The sequence below is a fragment of the Henckelia pumila genome, chromosome 4 (genome assembly GCF_033568475.1).
Source record: "Henckelia pumila isolate YLH828 chromosome 4, ASM3356847v2, whole genome shotgun sequence".
Lineage (NCBI taxonomy): Eukaryota > Viridiplantae > Streptophyta > Magnoliopsida > Lamiales > Gesneriaceae > Henckelia > Henckelia pumila.
In genome coordinates, this window is record NC_133123.1 from 34310797 (window position 1) to 34330594 (window position 19798).

Here is a 19798-nt window from a genome sequence, read left to right on the forward strand (position 1 = left end):
ATATATGTAAAAAAATTCATTCTAGCTAGATGAGAAGATCTTTTCTGAGACAGTCTCACAAATTATTATCTGTGAGACGAGTTAATCATGCTCATATTTAGCATAAAAACTAGTAATTTTTTATAGATGACCCAAATAAAATATATGTCTCACAAAATTGACCCAGTGAGATCGTCTCATCAGAATTTTTGTTTTAAATATATGGCTCTATATGGTATTTTTTGGGAGAGAAATTGTAATTTTCATTCGGTATATATGGAAATTAAAAAATAGTTTATAATACTAAAACTAAAATTTGATCAAACTAAAAGTGTTTCGAAACAAATGTGAAAATCTAAAAATCAAAGTTGGGTAGTGTTTGATAAATAAGTGATTAGAGTGATTTTAACATTGATATTTTTTTTTAGAATCGCTTTTGGATAATCATAATCACCATATGACTAGCTTTTGAATTTCAATTAACTTAAGCATAAATTAACATATAATTTGGATTTAAGGTAATGTTTGGAAGAGCTTCTGGAAAGCAATTCTCAGCTTTTTCTTAACAAAAATTTGAAATTTTATGAAATTTTGTTAACGAAAAGTTGAGAAGTGCTTCCCAGGAGCTCTTCAAAATACTACCTAAGAAACACATAAAAGTGATTTTTTAAAGTCAAAATCTGATAATTACTTTTTTTAGTAATTGCAAACACTATCTTATCATCTTTCCCTAAATTTAGTTAAAAATTTTAAACAATATTGTATCGTCAAATATTTGTTGGTACAGGTGCGCTATCAATGCAAACAAATTAACGAATGTGATAACTTATTTTTTTTAATTAAACTAGCATAATCAATCGCACACACGCTATAAAATCATATAATATATTTAATATTATGTTATGTATAAATATTATTTATTCGATAATATTTAAATTTATTTTTTTATTTATAAAATAATATAAAAATAAATTTTAAATTTATTTATCAATTTATCTTATCTATAATGTTTAGTTGAGAAAAAATATGGAAATTTGAAATATCAAAATTTTTTTAAAAAAAACAAATAAAAATAAAAGTTTAATATTTCTATCACATAAGGCCAATTTCGAAAAATGAGAAGATGATCTGTAAAGGAAGATTCTTTATATATATAGAGAGATATTGATTTCTTTTTTAGGATAAAAAATATTATTTTTTTTATTTCTACACATACATGCACATATATACAGATGAGACATAAATTCAAATCGATTACCAAGTTGTAATGTAAGCCATTAAAAAATCATTAGGCTTGTGTTAACTTGCAAGTCATTGTCGGGATTTAGATTCAGACAAAAAAAACTACTTTTTTATATACATGTAATATTCTGGTGCATCACTGTCCAGATTAACAATTACCAGAATTAAAATATATAGTGGGATTGATAAATTTATTTCGTTTATATTGTTTAATTAATATTTATAGAATCAGATCGATTTTAACTTTTATGCATCACCGTCTAAAATTGACATATATGCGCATGCATATTGTACAATTATCATGTCAAACAAGTAATCATCATGTCAACAAATATTATTCACTTATTTTGTGTTCATGAATCCAAATTTAACGACAAATGAATCGGGATACCTAAAATGTTCATATATTGAATAAATTCAAAATGGCATGACTAATTTTCAGAGATGACTACTTCTTGCGTTAAAGCGGAAAATATACACACTAAAATTTATTCAAGTTTTCTAAAAAAAATATATATATATATATTCAATTTGCTCTACATAGATTTTTGGTATAATAAATCGATTAAAATTCAGTTTTAGTATAATAAACTGATTATTTTTATATTAATTTTTCTCTATTTTATTAAGCATGGGGTAATATACAAACCAATTGATACATTTGGTATGGCAAAATCCAAAAATTAAAAGAAATTTTTTTTAAAAAAAATCTGGAACCTTTCCCACTATACTCTCCACTAACTTGCCATAACAGTTTATCTAAAAAAAAATACTAACTTCCCATAGCAGTTTTTAGATGGCCGGTTGATGCATTAATTTAAAATTCTTCTTCTAACATATACATTGTATGATTTTCATTTATGTAGTTATACATGCAGCGCATATGCGTCACTGCTAGTAATATATTAAAGTTTAGTAGATGTTTGGTACGTTAGTATGACCAACATTCCTTTTGTTTTAACATTTGATGGCTATATAATTATTAAAATCACACTTTCTTTTTGTCATTCTATGATCATTTATTTGCGAAAATGTCACATTTATAAAATTGGTGTACATATGATTATTTATTTGAGCTATTAGGTTATTAAACAATTTACCAGCTATATAATTATTGTTAGAGTAGATGCCCTGCAAGCCAAATGTTGGTCAGAGATTTTATTGACTCAAGTATAATAACAATCTTTATTTTAATATAATTAATCTTTTATCTGGCATTTTTTTTATCTGTATACCCATGCAAGTTGCATAGATAAAGACCTTGAATATACTATAGTAAGATATGAGGTTGTACATATGATGACAATCATGAAACACATATTATTAATTACTGTATATTCTAAATCAAGTTCATAGTCGATTGGGCCGTCCAAAATAAGGATAAGGATAGCTCGAGCTCGAGACTAGAATCTGTGATGATGTGTACCACGTTTCATTGGTATGGACATAGAGATGTTCAATCATACAGATTGGTGCTCATACGATGAGTTCACTGAACTACCCTCCCTCGGACTTCCCAAGTGGTTATCATTCATCGAGTGGATAAGTCCGTGGTTATGGTTGTACACCATTAGTCCTTACGACCCGGAACAACACTGAGGCTCTACATGCTAGGACTTTACTTTGACTCGTTTACCGACTCTATGAGGGTCATCAGGTGGCGAGGTTGGGTACAGTTGCGACACATGTAGGAGCCAGTGCATTGTAGTCGGGGATTCACCGCTCACCTACGGGTGTGGATATCCTATGTGATCAAGTGAGATAATAGTGCATGTAATCTCTGGCCAGAGTGTAAGATGTGTAGTAGATTAAATGTTTACCAAGTTACACATGCGATGCCACTATGTATTCTAAAAAACATCACATCGTTATCGAAATTCACATGCAACCCTCGATGAACCAATGGTTGCAGTTTCGATCGGGATATACGAGATGAAGGGACTGTACTGTACGTTAACCATAATCGACTGGTTCTTGCAGGCACTATCAGTGATACCTAGGGAATCATGGGGCGGTGCTACTTAACGCTCTTACCATGATTCGATGGGTTAAATCAGAAATGAGTTCTGACATTTTATGATCAAGGAGTTGATGCATAGAATGAGGCTAATAAGGGTAAGCCTGGACCCACAGCTAGCTGTATCCCTGAACCATTGAGGGTTACACAAGTACTGGTTTTCCTGTTTCCGTTGAAATAATAAATTCAAAGAGTTGAATTTATGTTAAACAAATTTGACTGGATCGATAGATAAACTTTATAAATTGTTTATAAAGGCTTATAGAAATTTTGAGAGCAAAATTAATTAAAAGGATTTAATTAATTTTTCCCGGTTGGACTTGGATTTAAGGACTCACTCAATATATATATATATATATATATATATATATATTATATTTAAAAAACAATGAGTAAATGAGTTGTCTCCCCGACAACTCATTTACTCAACCCCAATCAATATTTCAGATTGATTGGGGTGAACGTATTAAAGAGGAGGGGCAGAGAGGAATAGAAGCAATTGTGAATTGCTTAATTCTCTCCTCGCTCTTCTGGTTCTTCAGCCGACGGAAGAAATTGTTTCTTCTCTCCGCTGCTCGAAGTTCTCTTCCTTCCAGTCTTCTTCATTTTTCAACGAAAAATTTCTTCTTATTTTAAGTGCAATTTAGAAGAGGGACAGGAAATCCGGTCGTGAACCTGATTTGAAGAAAGGAGGAAAAATCTAGTTGATTGTTCGTAGGGGTTTACAACAAGAGCTATTTTCGAAATTGTTTCGAAATAGTTGGAGTCATCGTCAATCTTTTAAGATTGATAGGTATAAATCTTTTAACACCCTACGCATATTTATTTAAACCATACGAGTGTCCAAGAAAATTTTGAACGTCAAAATTAAATTTAAACTTCCGCTGCGTTTTGGGCACGATAGAGATCCGAGATCCTACAGTGGTATCAGAGACAAGTTCTCTATATCGTATGGTTTATTTCATGTTGAGTATTTTTAATTTCTAACCGCATAAGAAAATATTTCAAAATTGCTACACTATAAAATTTATTTTTATAGAATTTAAAATATATATATAGATATATGTATGTATATATATATATATTACGATATATATATATATGTAAGTATATAGATATATATTATAAAATATATAGATATATGTATGTATATATATATTACGATATATATATATGTACGTATATAGATATATATTATAATAATATATATATGGATATATATTATTATTATCTTATATATGTATAGATATGTGTATATATTTATTACGATATATATACATATATAGATATATATATATATTGTTATTATATATATTATTATATATAGATATGTGTATATATATGCATTATGATATGTATATATAAACATATATAGATATATACATATATATAATAAAATAATAATAGTAATCATGCTTTGAATTTAATGCAAAGCATGATTGTCGAAACAGCAATTGGGTGTCCAATTGCTGACTGTCCGAATTATTCGGGCAGTGTTCGGTCAGTAGGTATAGGGGTGAGTCTGAAAATGTTTCGGGCAGCCTTACACATATACATATTTTTCGAAAAGAGTTTCGGATCCGATGCGATTTTATAAAATATTTTTTTATGAATTAAATAATTAGAATGTGATTTTAATTATTTATAGTAAAAGGGTTTTACAAGAAAATCAATTATTATTGAATTAATTAGAAATTAAATAAAGGAGTTTATTTAATTTGTTAATTCATTTAATAATTGTGGCGGTTAGTGATAAAATTACAAGATACATGAAATTGATGAGTTATATAATATGTGATATTATATGCATGAAGGATGATCGAGAACCATGACCAATGTGCTAGGTGTATGTTAGGATATTTTTCATGTCTCAACTTGTATAATTTTATTTGATAAAATTAAAGTGAGCCTGATTTATGGCTCGTTCCCACCCCTTGATATGTATCCCTTATGTGTCATGGCTATTCAAATGTAAATATTTGTAATAGTGGGAGATCAAGATTGGAACATGTTGGGCCCGATGATCAAGATGACGACATGTAAAATATTGGAAGCTTATGTAATAAGTTGCATTTGCATCCCTATATTTACCTAGGATTTGGACTTTCATCCATGCTTGGCTCGCATGGATCAAATAGTATTGGAAATCGATCATCCTTATTTAATTGTCATATTATGATATATGCGATATATAGTAATATGCATGTATGTATATTATTCGATAATATAGTTGCATGAATCCGGCAAACATACAAAATCATGGCACACGATTTTAAAGAAAATGATGAGACAATTTTAAAATTAAAATCCCTCATTTTGAATATGATTCAAAATTTACATCAAGCCATAAAAGTAAAAATTAAAAGAGTTTAATTTATTCTTGTCTTCCATCAACGGTGGTTGCATGATGAACGCTACCCGCGGTCAGTGTCTGGCTCATATTATTGGGGAGACCTGGACGCCGGAAAGCTGTGACTTCCACTGACATAGGTGATGTGAATTGGGTGGAACTCCCATGACTTCGGCTCATATTATTGAGGGAACTCATGACGATCGTCCACTACGATTCAACATTGATGGGTCGGCTTGACACTCGAAGATAAACGACGTCATATTATTGGGTCCTTATCAAGAGTGAGACGAAACACGTAGAGGTTGCATGGGGATGCAATTGGGCTCTACCTTTTAGAAATTATGATTGGCTGATATTATTCAGGATCATAGTTGTCTAGATTGGACTCTACGTGCTCACTAAGGAAATACGATTTCCCGTTTTCATCAGAGGGTGGTGAAAATGTCAAAATAGTGGGAGAAAATTTATAAAATTAAAGTCCATATTTTATATCTTATAATTATTTTAAAATAATTAGTAACGATTATCTGTTTTCAATTTCAGTATGTTTAAGATGTCGACACGCAATCCACTTTCTGCTATTCTCGAACAAAACAAGCTAACCGGACCTAATTATCAAGACTGGCTAAGAAATCTAAAGATTGTTCTGAACTCTGAGAGGATTGCATATGTGCTTGAAAAGAAGCCATCGAAGGAAGCAGCTCCTAACATCAGTGAGACTGAGTTAGCGAAGTTTGAGAAATGGTGGGACCATGATCTCCAAGCTAAGAGCTACATCCTGGCTTCTATGTCGAATGAACTGCAAAGGCGGTTCGAGGATGCTGCGAATGCTGCTGACATTCACTTTCATCTGAAAGAGTTATACGGTGTTCAAACTCGATCAGAAAGACACGCAACTGTGAAAGAACTCATGACTACACGCTTGCGAGAAGGGGCTTCAGTCCATGAGCATGGTGTTAGGATGATTGGGTTAGTTGAGAAATTAGTGGGACTCGATGTGGTTATGCCTCATGAGCTCTCGACTGATATTCTCTTGTTGTCTTTACCTTCCTCGTTCGATGGATTTGTGGTTAATTTTAATATGAACAAGATAGAGACCACCCTTGAAGAGTTGGTCAATATGCTTGTTAATTATGAGGCCACAATCAAGAAATAAAAGCCTGTTCTGCTTTTGGGCTCGTCGTCTGGGACAAAAAAGGGAGCCCAAAACAAGGGAAAGAAGCGTTCTGCCCCTGTAGTTAAGAACAAGCCTAATAAGAAGCCATACAAGAAACCTGCTCAAGGGCCCAAAAGGCCAAATAAATCAGAACAAGTCTGTTTCCACTACAACAAGCCTGGACATTGGAGGCGTAATTGCACTGAATATCTTGCCCAGAAGTGTTCTGGCCATGGTATGTTTTATATTGAAATTAATATCTCAATGAATTCTTTTTCTTGGGTATTGAATACCGGATATGGTTCTCATCTATGCAATGATTTGCAGGTGATGACAAGAAACAAGAAACTTAGAAAAGGTGAGACCTTTCTAAGACTTGGAAATGGAGCAAGGGTTGCTGCCAAGACCAAATGAGATATTATTTTAATATTAAACAATGATTTTAAGTTTCTTTTGAGAGATGATTTGTATGTTCCTGATTTGGTTAAAAATATTATTTCTATTTCTATGCTTGATAGAGATGGTTATTCTTATATTTTTGCAAAAGGTGTTTGCACTATATATAAGAATGAATGTTTGATTGGAACTGGTGAATTACAAAACGATCTCTATAACTTAAAATTAAAAGATATTCCATTAAACAATGTCCAAACAATAACAACAAACAAAAGAAGACAAGATAGTCAAAACCCTGCACATATATGGCACGCTAGACTAGGTCATATTTCTCAAAGAAGGATGCACAAGTTAGTGGGAGAGGGCATGTTCGACATATCAGATATAAACTCTCTACCTACTTGTGAATCTTGTCTGAAAGGAAAAATGACCAAGACTCCCTTTAATGGGAATGTAGAACGTGCACATGGTCTTTTGGATTTGATCCACACAGACGTATGTGACATTCTAAATGTTAACACTAAATATGGGCAGTCCTACTTCATTACCTTTACTGATGATTTTTCGAAGTATGGGTATGTGTATTTGATGAAATACAAGTCTGAAGCATTTGAAAAGTTTAAAGAATTCAGATGTGAAGTAGAGAAACAATTGGGTAAAAGTATTAAAGCACTCCGATCTGATCGAGGTGGAGAATACTTGAGTACTGAATTTTTGGACTATCTTAAAGATAATAGGATTCTCTCACAGTGGACTCCACTAGGAACACCACAATTGAATGGTGTTTTTGAACGTCGAAATCGAACTTTGATGGACATGGTTCGATCTATGATGGGATTCACTGAATTGCCTAGATCGTTTTGGGGATTTGCGTTTGAAACTGCGGCAATGTTGTTGAATAATGTTCATACAAAGGCAGTGGATAAAATACCATATGAGATATGGATGGGAAAGGTTCCCAAATATTCTTATCTGAGAATATGGGGATGTCCTGCTTACGTGAAGCAGACAGTGGGAGACAAATTGGATAGTAGATCTATTTTGTGCTACTTCGTGGGATATCCAAAGAACTCTGTTGGATATTATTTCTATCATCCAAAAAAAACAAATGTGTTTGTTTCTAGAAATGCCACCTTCTTGGAGAAGAAGTTTCTATTAGATAGAAAAGGCAAAATGATAGAACTCGAGAAAATTCAAGATACACCCAAGACTGTAGAAGTTGAACTCAATCTCCAATAGCCAGTAGTTGAATCACACATACCTAGAAGGTCTGAAAGAATAATCAGACCGCCTGCAAGATATACGCTTCTTCATGAACAAGGCCATGATGAGCCTAGTGATGGATGTGATCCACGAAACTTCAAAGAAGCAATATCTGATGCTGAATCATCTAAATGGCTTGAAGTTATGCAGTCTGAAATGAACTCCATGTATTCGAACCAAGTATGGACTTTAGTAGATCCACCTGAGGGAATTTTTCCCATAGGATGCAAATGGATTTACAAGAGAAAACTTGGGGCGGATGGGAAGGTATTGACCTTCAAAGCAAGACTAGTGGCAAAAGGTTATACTCAAAGACAAGGAGTTGACTATGAGGAAACCTTTTCACCAGTCGCTATGTTCAAGTCAATTAGAATATTGCTAGCCATAGCTGCATAGTATGACTATGAAATATGGCAGATGGATGTGAAAACAACATTCCTCAATGGAGACATTAAAGAAGAAATCTATATGTCTCAACCTGAGGGTTTCACATCAGTGGGAAGTGAGCATAAGGTATGCAAACTTCAGAGATCAATCTACGGTCTCAAGAAGGCATCTAGGAGTTGGAATCTTAGATTTGATAACACTATCAAAGAGTTTGGTTTTGTTAAAAATCCTGAGGAACCATGTGTGTACAAAAAAGTTAGTGGAAATGCAGTGACATTCCTAGTACTTTATGTTGATGATATCCTCCTCATTGGGAATGATATAGGATTATTGCAATCAACTAAAGTATGGTTAGCAAGTAAATTCTCCATAAAAGACATGGGTGAAGCATCCTATGTATTGGGAATACAAATCTATAGAGATAGATCGAAAAGGATGTTGAGGCTCACCCAAGTCACGTATATTGATACCATACTTAAAAGATTCTCTATGGAAGAGTCCAAGAGAGGATACTTACCAATGTGTCATGGTGTTACTCTATCTAAATCAATGTGCCCTAAGACTGATGAAGAGATAGAGATGATGACACGTGTTCCCTATGCATCAGCAATTGGTAGTATCATGTATGGTATGATATCAACGCGTCCTGATATAGCATATGCTCTGAGTGTTGCAAGCAGATATCAGGCTAACCCTGGTCCATTGCATTGGAAAGCCATGAAAGATATTCTTAAGTACTTAAGAAGGACTAAGAATTTGTTCATGATTTATGGGGGTGGAGAATTAAAATTGGAAGGCTATACTGATTCTAGCTTCCAATGTGACGTGGATGATTCGAAATCGACTTCTGGTTTTGTATTCATGCTTAATGGCGCTGCTATCTCTTGGAAGAGTTCCAAGCAAGACACAGTTGCGGATTCCACCACTGAGGCCGAATACATAGCAGCATCTGCTGCAGCCAAAGTGGCAGTTTGGATGAGGAATTTTGTCCAAGAGTTGGGCGTTATTCCAAATAGAGTTGATCCAGTCCCGGTGTACTGTGACAACACTGGTGCTATTGCTCAGGCAAAGGAACCAAGGTCTCATCAGCGATCCAAACACATACTGAGGAAATTCCACATCATTCGGGAGATTGTGGGAAGAGGAGACATATCAATCGAGAAAGTTGCCTCTACAGATAATGTTGCTGATCCACTAACAAAGCCCTTGCCAGGACCATTGTTTGAGAAGCATCGCGAAACAATGGGATTAAAACTAATGAGTAGTTGGCTTTAGGGCAAGTGGGAGATTGTTAGAGTAGATGCCCTGCAAGCCAAATGTTGGTCAGAGATTTTATTGACTCAAGTATAATAACAATCTTTATTTTAATATAATTAATCTTTTATCTGGCATTTTCTTTATCTGTATACCCATGCAAGTTGCATAGATAAAGACCTTGAATAAACTATAGTAAGATATGAGGTTGTACATATGATGACAATCATGAAACACGTATTATTAATTACTGTATATTCTAAATCAAGTTCCTAGTCGATTGGACCGTCCAAAATAAGGATAAGGATCGCTCGAGATCGAGACTAGAATCTGTGATGATGTGTACCACGTTTCATTGGTATGAACAAAGAGATGTTCAATCATACAGATTGGTGCTCATACGATGAGTTCACTGAACTACCCTCCCTCGGACTTTCCAAGTGGTTATCATTCATCGAGTGGATAAGTCCGTGGTTATGGTTGTACACCATTAGTCCTTACGACCCGGAACTGAAAGAGTGGGTGCCTGGTTAGCCAACTTGTGGCTAAGGGCTTTTATGACTCTATGTAAAACAATCTTTTGTTTAATATAATTTACACTTTTATAATGGTATTGACTTTATCTTTCTTCATATTGTTATATTATGATATAATATTGTTGTTTTGATAAAGACCTTGAATATACTATAGTGTATGTACGATTTGGTAGCACATGGGGATGGCTATCATGAAACACATCTTATAGTCACTGTATATTCTAAACTGTTCCTAGTCAATTGAGCCGTCCGCAAAAAAGGGATAAGGATCGCTCGAGATTGAGACTAGCATTTACGATGCCGAGTACCACGTTTCATTGGTATGGAACATAGAGATGTTCAAAGCATGCAAATGGATATTCATATGATGAATGATCGAACTACCCTATTCGGACTTTCCAAGTGGTTATCACTTATCGAGTGGATAAAGTCCGCGGTTTTGGTTGTACACCATTAGTCCTTATTACTTGAAACATCATTGAGACTCTATATGCTAGTACTGTATTTTGACTCATTTACCGACTCTATTGGGGTCATCAGGTGTCGGGATTGGGTACAGTTACGACACATATAGGAGTTGATGCTTTGTTGTCAAGGATTCACCACATACTTTCGAGTGTGGATATCCTATGCGATCTGAGGAGATATTGGTGTGACGAATCTCTGGTCAGAGTACATGATGTGTTTTAGGTTAATTGGTTATCCTAGTAACACATGCGATGTCACTATTTGATCTCCAAGATGTAATGAATAGTTATCGAATCTCGAACGACTCTCGATATACCAATGGTTGTTGATTCGATCGGGATATATGGATAAAGGGACCGTACTGTACGCTAACCAAAATCTACTTGTTCTTGCGGGCACTATCAGTAATACCTAGGGAATCATGGGGCGATGTTGCTAGGCGCTCTTACCATGATTCGATGGGTAAGTCGGAAATTGTTGTTCCGAGTCACAAGGAGTTGTGAGCCCACGGCTAGCTGTATTCCTGAACCATTGAGGGTTACACAAGTAATGGATTACTAAAACCCCGTAGAGATAGTTAAATTTAAAGAGTTAAATTTAATGAAAGAGAAGTTGGACTTCTTAACTAAAGGGAGTGAGATTTCCTAAAATGACATAGGGATGAGCATTTTTTGGAAATCACTGAATTCGGATTCAGAAAAATTATCTTGACTCTAAAAGATGCAGAAATGGTTTCTGTGCACATTGGTGAAATCAGTTTATCAATCGGAGTCACGATGAATTTTATATTAATTTCTGTAACAACGGGCTTGGCTTGTTGGGCTTAAGTTATGGATTGTGGGCTTTAAGGAGTTAGAGTCCTGATACAATTATAACTAGATATTATCTATAAATAGAGGTGTTGGGTTTGAAAATCAAACACATTGTGTCTTATAATTTTCGAAATTACACTCTAAATATTTAAAGAGGATTTTCGAAATCCTCTGTCCCTTTCGGAGAAAATTCGGCTTTTGATTTTTATGAAAAATTACAATCTGAATTAACAGATCATATCTGTTTATTCTCTACGCAAACTTCTGATTGATTTCTAGTGCAGTCAATCAGAGGGTTTTGTTTTCTATTCGTGGACCTGATTGAAGAAACGTTCGTTCATCAGTTCCAGGGATATACAACAAGAGCAGATTAAATTCTGTTGGTGTCCATAATCTCGCTTCGAGATTTTAAGGTAAAATATTTAATTGTGATTATTTATTTTACTTACACAATTTAATCGTAAAAGTTTTGATACCCAGATATGGAATCGTTCCATATTAATAAAATAAATTTTTAAACTTCCGCTGCACCGGGTATCAATTCTAATTGATCTGAACACCGTTTTCTAACAGTGGTATCAGAGCCAGGTTGCTCAAATCAAACGATTAAATTAATCGATTGTACAAAATTTTTAAGCCTCGTTTTTGAAACAAAACAAATTTTAAAAAAATCAAAATTTTGACGGGCAAAACACGGGCAACAATTGGATCGCTGCCCAAGGGCAGCGATCGTCGCTGCCCGGGATTGTCCCGGGCAGCCCGGAAAATTAAAATTTTAATTTTTTAAAAATTTTGAATTTTTGAAATTCTTGTGTTTGATCCGATCGAAAATTGTTTTTGATTAGATCACGAGGCATCGGATCGAATTGTTCGAGTCCGAAATTTTTAAAATTGATTTTTGGATAAATTTGAATTTTTGGAAAATTTATAAATTTTATCTGTTAAATTAAATTTTATAAAATTAATTATTTTGGTACAATTGATGATAAGATATGATCTTATGGATGGATAAGATAAAATATGATTTTATCTTTTAAATTATGATGCCATTGCATGTTTATCCAATTATTTAATTATTGAATTAATTAATGGATAAAGGATGATCGATTGTCATGACCAATGTTTTAGGTGTATGTTAGGTGATTTAAATTTGTCTTATTGTTGTTGGTGTTTATTAATGGGCTTGGTTTATAGCCCAATATGATTGTCATATGTAATAAAAGTGGGCCTGGTTTATGGCCCGTTCCCACCCCTAAAAAAAATGTATCCCATATTTGTCATCGAAATTTATTAGACTTAGTGGGAGACAAAGATTTGAAGAAATAGTGGGCCCAGCAGACAATAAAGACCGAAGAAATGTAAATTGGAAGCACAATGTAATAGGATTGCATTGCATACTTGCATAACACCTAGGATTGGACTTAGACTCGTGATTGGCAACCACGGGTCGAATAGTTAATGAGATCGATCATCCTTTAATAATATATGATATTATTGATGTATGCATGTTTAGACTAAATTGTATGAATCCCGCAAGCATACATATATTTGCATGATGAGACAAATTTTCAAAAATAAAATCCCTCATTTTAAATATGATTTAAAATTGATATCAAGATAAACAAAAGGGAATTTTAAATATTGTTTAAATATTCCTACCTTCCATCAACGATCAATGTATGTGATGCTACACGCGGATACGGTCCGGCTCATATTATTGGGGGGGCCTGTTCGTCGGAAAGTTGTACATTGGATCGACACATGTTGTAAGTTGGGTGGAACTCCCATGGGATTGGCTCATATTATTGGGGATCCACATGGCGACCGTCCATCACAACTTAATATTGATGGGTCATCTTGACATGTCACAATAAACGGCGTCATATTATTGGGCCCTTATTGGACATGAGGTAAAAACATGGAGGTTGCTTTGGAAGCAATTGGGCTCTACCTTTTGAAAATTATGGTTGGCTGATATTATTCGGGACCATAGTTTGTCAATTGGACTCCATGTTCCCACTAAAGAAAATGTTTCTCGTTTTCACTAGAGGGTAGTGAAATCGTCAAAATAGTGGGAGTGTAATTCATAAAATGAAATTTGCCATATTTTATGTCTTAGTAAATTAATTAAACAAATCACTGATTATTGTCTGTTTCCTTTTCAGTATTTCATTACTATGAATTCGCGTAATCCACTACTCTCAATTCTCGATCAAAACAAGTTGACTGGTGCTAACTATACGGAATGGTTCCGTAAGTTAAAAATCATTCTAAATTCGGAGAAGGCTTTCTACGTGTTAGAGAAGCGTCCTTCGAAGGAAGCCCCGGCTAACACTAGTCCGGAAGAGTTGAAAAAGCTTGACGATTGGTGGGACCATGATGTCAAGGCAAAGAGTTATATGCTAGCATCAATGTTTGATGAACTCCAGAGGCGATTTGAGGATGCGGTGAATGCTGCTGACATTCACAGCGCACTCAAGGAACTTTTTGGAGCTCAGTCAAGGGCCGAGAAATTTGCGACTGTCAAAGAGCTCATGACATGCCGCATGCGAGATGGGACTTCGGTCCGTGAGCATGGGGTACACATGATTGGGCTCATTGAAAAGTTGGTAAAACTCGAACTGACATTAGAGCATGAACTCAATGCGGACTTGTTGCTTCTTTCACTTCCTTCGTCGTTTGACGGCTTTGTGATGAACTTCAATATGAACAAGATAGAGGCCACCCTTGAAGAGATGGTCAATATGCTTGTGACTTATGAAGCCACACTAAAGAAGGATAAACCGGTACTCTTGGTTGGCTCCTCTTCTAACTCTAAGAAAAGACCAAGTGGAAAGGGTAAGAAACGTTCTGCCCCACCCAAGAAGATTGTACCAAATAAGAAGGGAAAGGCTAAGGCTTCAATTGGAATAAAAGATGAAAACGTTTGCCATTACTGCAAGAAACCCGGTCATTGGAAACGTAACTGCAAGAAATACCTCGAACAGTTGCGAACTGCAAAGGGTATGTTTTACATTGAAATAAATGTTTCGCTTAATACTTCTTCTTGGGTATTGGATACCGGATGTGGATCTCACATTTGCAATGATTTGCAGGTGATGACAAGAAGTCGTAAGCTAAGGATGGGTGAGACCCAGCTAAGGCTCGGGAATGGTTCTAGAGTCGAAGCTAAAGCTATAGGAGACATTTATTTAGTTTTGCAGAACAATTTTAAGTTATTTTTTAGAGATGTTTTATATGTTCCGGATTTGGTCAAAAACATTATATCTATTTCTAGGCTTGATAGAGATGGTTTTTCTTGCAATTTTGTAAATGGGATTTGCAATATTTACAAGAATGAATGTTTGATTAGAAATGGACAACTTGAAAACGATCTATATAGCTTAAAATTAAAAGACGTTCTAATTAATTATGTTTATAAACCGGTAACAACAATTAAAAGTAAGGACGATAGTCAAAACCCGGCAAACCTTTGGCATGCTAGGCTAGGTCATATTTCCTCAAGGAGGATGAACAAGCTAGTGGGAGAGGGCATGTTTGATATGTCTGATATTAACTCTCTACCTACTTGTGAGTCCTGCCTAAAGGGAAAAATGACTAAATCTCCTTTCAAAGGGAAACCTGAGCGTAGTCAAAATCTGTTGGATTTGATCCATACAGATGTTTGCGGTCCATTTAGGATTGGTACTAAATGTGGCAACACCTACTTCATTATCTTTACTGATGATCATTCTAGGTATGGGTATTTATATTTAATGAAATATAAGTCTGAAGCATTTGAAAGGTTCAAAGAATTCAAGGCTGAAGTAGAAAACAAACTAGGTAAAAGTATTAAGGCACTTCGATCGGATCGAGGTGGAGAATACTTAAGTACCGAGTTTTTGGACTATCTAAAAGAGAATGGGATTCTCTCTCAGTGGACTCCTCCTATGACACCTCAGCTTAATGGTGTTTCGGAGCGTCGCAATCGAACTTTGTTGGACATGGTTCGATCCATGATGAGCTTCACTGAGCTCCCACCTTCGTTTTGGGGCTACGCGCTTGAAACGGCGCTATTGTTGTTAAACAACGTCCACACTAAAGCAGTAAATAAAATACCATATGAGTTATGGAATGGCAAAACTCCTAAGTATTCGTACTTGAGGATTTGGGGATGTCCTGCTTACGTGAAGCAGACAGTGGGAGATAAGTTGGATAATCGATCCTCCTTATGTTATTTTGTGGGGTATCCGAAGAATTAAATCGGATATTATTTCTATCATCCTAATGAAACAAAAGTGTTTGTTTCAAGAAATGCCACCTTCTTGGAGAAGGAGTTCTTATTGGATAAGAAAGGCAAGATGATGGAACTCGAAGAAATTCGAGAAGAACCCGAGATACAAAATAGCGATCCTACACCTCAAGAATCATCACAAGACACGCCTACTACTAGGAGATCCGAGAGGACTTCTAGGCCTCCTATTAGATATGGTCTTCTTCTTGAAGGGGATCAAAGTGAACCCGACATTGGATGTGATCCAAGAAACTTCAAGGAAGCAATTTCTGATGCGGATTCAAATTTATGGCTTGAAGCTATGCAATCGGAAATAGATTCGATGCATTCTAACTGTAACGCCCAGAAATTCGGCACGTAAATCCGCATGCATAACTAGGGGATTTAATAATTTTAAAATAATGTGAAAATGTGTTAAATTAATTTTATATGTTATTATGTGAATTATGTGATTTATTGGCATGTTTTAAATATTGGTTTGGCATTTAAATCGGTATGATGTGATTTATGAATTTATTTGAGAAAGTTTATTTTATGATCGCGTAGGCGGGGCCGTGGACGGACGAGATGTTATTTTCACCCAAATTCTTTTATGAATTTTTAGGAGCTTTAAAATATTATTTTAAGGTATTTTGTCAAGAAAATTTTAGTATTTAATAATATATTTATTTAAGGATTTATTTTTAGCCAAAATAAGTCATTTTAATGACTTTTATTGATCTTTAAAAATCCTTTAATTCTATATTTCGTGATTTACTATTATATATCAGATTAATAGATATTTTTTTAAAAGTTAAAAATCTTATATTTATGTTATATTATCTACTTAGTTTAATTAGTGTAATTTAATTTATTCTAACCTAAAAACCCACCTTCCCTCACGTTTTTACTCTCCTAGCCGCCATCAAATAATTATGCTTTTCCCTCATCACGACACACACATCTCAGAAGGTTTTCCGAAGATTTAAACAAGCTTTTGAAGGTCGTTCATCCACGTGATCCTCCTACGCATCGACATCGGGTTTTTGGGATTTAAAACTTCACAAGGCACGTTTCGATTCCCTTCTTGAACACCATTTAGATCATATTACAAAGTTTTTATGCATGAATGATCTGATAGTGCATGTGTATGTGAATTGAAATGAAAATACTCAAGCTCATGCATGAACTCACGTTTTTACGCTTTTTTGGCTTGGTTTGATTCATGTTTCTGGCCATGGAGAGTTCGAGCCTGCTGTCCTATGTTTCATGGGTCTAGGAGGGTCCCTTAGGGTCACTTTGGCTGGGTGGTTTGACCTTATAAGTGGCTAGACAAGGCTGGAAACCAGCTGGTGCAGAAGCATGCGCGCATGAAGCTTGGTGGTTTTAAGAGCTTTGATCGAGCCATGATGGGCTTGGTTCGAGCTGAGGGCTAGGGTTCGAGTTAGGGTCCTTAGGGGCTGGTCTAGAGGGTGGTTCGGTCTTGGAGAAGGCAAGAGAAGGAGCTGGCCGGCAGCAGGCCTCAAAGCCTGCTGCTACACGGTCATGACCTGCACAAAATTGTGCAGGTCACGTTGGGTCTTGGGTGAGTGGGCCGTGGGTTTGGGATGTTCTTGGGCCGGGCTTGGGTCCTTGGATCCGGGTCCGGTTCGGGTCTAAATTTAAGGGTCAAATTATTTTTAGTCCGGGTCTAGATTTGTTTTAATAATTAGGCTTGGATATTTTATTTTAATTAATTAAGTGTTTAAGTTAGTAAATAAATGGGTTGGGCTTGGTTAAATTAATTAATTAGACTAATTTAATGGGATTTAATAATTATGAAAGTGAGCCCACTAATTTTTCATGGGCCGTGTGATCCATGAGAATTATTGGGCCAAGTGTAGTCGGGTTTAATAATTTTATCGGTCTAGTTTATAATTAATGGTTAAATAATACTTTTATTAATTAAATGTTAAGTTAATTAGTTAATGGGCTTAAATTATATTTTAAGTGAGCCCATTAGTTTCTCTTGGGTTTGAGGGCCCAAGAAGCTTAATGGGCCAGGTCAGGTTGGGCTTTTGGGTTTTTGGGCAAGTCTAAGAATTTTTGAGTTTAAGTCTAGCGGTCAGCAGCTCGAACAAGTCCTTGGAAAAATAAATGTCCGTAAATATATATTTAATTCATGCATGCATTTTTATTAGATATATAAGTATTATTTTTAAGAAAATAAATTAAATATATATTTACGGGCGAATTTTCATGAAAATAAAGAAATATATGAGAATTTTTATGTTCATGCATCATTAAGAATTTTTATGATAAGTTTAATTGCATGTTAAGAAAAATATATTTTTATGGAAGTTGAAGTGAAGGTGGAAAGTGATGTGGTTGGAGGCCGGGATACCTGGGCCCGGTGACCTTCCTAATGATGTATAAGTATGATGAGCTTATGGATCCAGCTGAGAGGGCTGGTGAAGTAGCAGCACAGAGGTGGAAATCCCACCGCCGCGTACGTTGGTTTATAGATTGATCAATCGCTTAGTATGATGCCACCGACATGGATACGACCTGTTGAGAACTAAGAAATGATGAAAAGTATTTAATGAGATTTATTAAATATGATGTTTATGTTTAGCATGATGATGAAGCATTATAATTATTTATTCATGTCTATATGCATATATTTTTAAGATCATGCACATATAATTATATTCACGTATTTTATATGATGTGTGCTTGTGTGTGGTTTCATTTTGTTATATAAGGATAGAACGTGCTGAGCCTCTAGGCTCACTAGATTTAAATGGTGCAGGTGAGCAGATTATTAATGAAGTTAATGTGTTCCCGACTGGCGGCGAGGGCGTATGAGTATCCAGGCGGCTAGTACCCGTGACCATCGCTCAATTATGAATTTTATGTTGAGACTAGAACCTTTATTTCCGCATAAGTTTTATTATTATATATATTTAGTATATGCATGGATTTTTGATTTAAGTATTTATTTTCTAAGTTTTCATGAATTTTTGTGAAAGAAATATTATTTAGGAGTTTTATTATGGAATTCTTATAAAATATTATTTAGTATTTAATGTTAGGTATTTATTTTCATGCATGTACTTTTGTTATTATTTATGTTTAATGTGTAGATATATATTAAATTAAGAAAAGTTATTTTTAAGTATTTAATTGCATGCGAGTACTTTTATTGTATTTATTGTGTATATGTATTTTAAATTAAGTAAAGTATATTTTTTTTAGTACGATATATATATGTATGTGCATATATATATATTTATTATTTTATAGTTAGAGAGTTATTTTAAAAATAAAAAAAAATTCACTAGAAGTTCTAGGATGTTTCACTAACCAAGTTTGGTCTTTAGTAGATCCTCCCGATGGAATTGTTCCAATTGGGTGCAAATGGATCTACAAGAGAAAGCTTGGGTCTGATGGAAAGGTATTGACCTACAAGGCACGATTGGTGGCAAAAGGTTATACTCAAAGACAAGGAGTTGACTATGATGAAACCTTTTCACCAGTCGCAATGTTCAAGTCCATAAGAATCCTTATTGCCATAGCAGCATGGTATGACTATGAGATATGGCAAATGGATGTAAAGACTGCATTTCTTAATGGAAACATTAAGGAAGAGATCTATATAACGCAGCCTGAGGGATACACATCCATGGGAAGCGAGCATAAGG